Source organism: Bidens hawaiensis, unplaced genomic scaffold, assembly GCF_021521415.1.
Source record: "Bidens hawaiensis isolate Kalapana, Puna unplaced genomic scaffold, B.hawaiensis_p1.1 tig00089240_1, whole genome shotgun sequence".
In the NCBI taxonomy this organism is placed as follows: Eukaryota; Viridiplantae; Streptophyta; class Magnoliopsida; order Asterales; family Asteraceae; genus Bidens; species Bidens hawaiensis.
This window is the reverse complement of record NW_027504378.1, coordinates 15,296-16,869: the sequence shown is the minus strand read 5'-3', so window position 1 is coordinate 16,869 and position 1,574 is coordinate 15,296.

Genomic DNA, 1,574 nt, shown 5'->3' with positions numbered 1-1,574 from the left:
CTATTTATTTCAAGGTAACTTTTTCATAGTACATTCGTATTGTGATTTAAGATGCACCCTCTATCAATATTAACTCTGCCTTTTAAGACTTATTGAACGTAAAGGTTAACTGTATAAAAATATATCTTTAAATTAATAAAAGTATATCAAATTGAGTGGCATGTCCAAGATGTTTGGTTTGTGAGCTTCATGGAGTGCCGACTCATAGCAGATCAACCCGATCGAGATTAAAGGTGAAAAAAATAATCAAGTGATCAACGGCATAGGGGTTCTTATTGGTGTTTATACTTAATCTATATATACTACTCGATTTTATCCCCCCGTATTATGAGGGTTGTTTTACATGATTCATTTTTAATATTTATATATGTAAATTTGGATTTTAATTTTATTTATTGTAAGAATAAAATTTGGGGTTGGGGATCATATTAGACTTACTTTTAAAATTTGAGGTTAAAAGTGGAAATAAAACTATTTTTTGGCTTGACTTTTGGATTGGTGATGAACTGCTATGCAAAAAATTCCCCTTGTTGTTTGATCTTGAGAGGGAGAAAAGTTGCACAGTGGCTAGCAGGTTAGTCATGGTTGATGGAGTTATTTGTAGTGCTTGGAATTGGGTGAGAGCTTCTAGTTTGGCGCCAGAGGTGGAAGAGTTAAGACAACTTTTAATTCTTTGTCAGGAGGTGGTATTAATGGGGGGGGGGGGGGGGTGATAAAACTGGGTGGGAAATTGATGCTTCAGGAAGATTTTCGACCACAAGTTTAAAAGTAAGAATGATTGAGGTATGTTTATCCATGCCAAGTTATAGGTTTTATTGGAATATTGGGTCCCTTAAAAAGTGGGAATTCTAGCTTGGAGGGCAAAGTTAGATAGGGTCCCGGTACTGATATCTCTGGCAAAGAGAAATATTATGGTGGAGTCTGTAGATTGTCCGGTGTGTGGCGAGATAGAAGAGACGGTCGATCATATTTTTGTTTCATGTGGTTTAGCTCAAGGAGTTTGGCAAGAAATCTCACTTTAGTGCAAGGTTCCTCATATATACGCGTTTAACTTTCATGATATCCTTGAGCTTCATAAATTTACAAAAATCTCAAGGAAAAAGGCAAAGTATTTGCATGCGGTTTGTCTTGTCTCGGTGTGGTGTTTATGGAACGCCCGCAATGACATAGTGTTCAACGGTTCGGCGGCGACTGCGGGTGGTGTTGTGAGTGATTTTAAAGGTCTAAGTTATCTTTGGGTTAAAAACAGATCCGGAAGTCCTCTTTTGTCATGTGAAGATTGGTGTAGGTTTAAAGTGTAATTGTTGTTGGGGTTGTGTTGACTAGTGTCTTGCTAGTCTATTTGGTTTGTACTTGTCGTTTTTTATTTTATAAATTTGCTTTTGTTGGCCGTTCAAAAAAAAATAGTTTCACAAATAAATGATATGTTATCATCAGGTTTAAAAATTATCTAGGTTTGGTGATACCCATTAGCCGTTTATTTTCTTTATTATAAAATTGTTTCTTAATTATAAATAATATATATTTTTTAAATAAAATATGATATTAATTTTTAGTATATCCCTATTTTATAG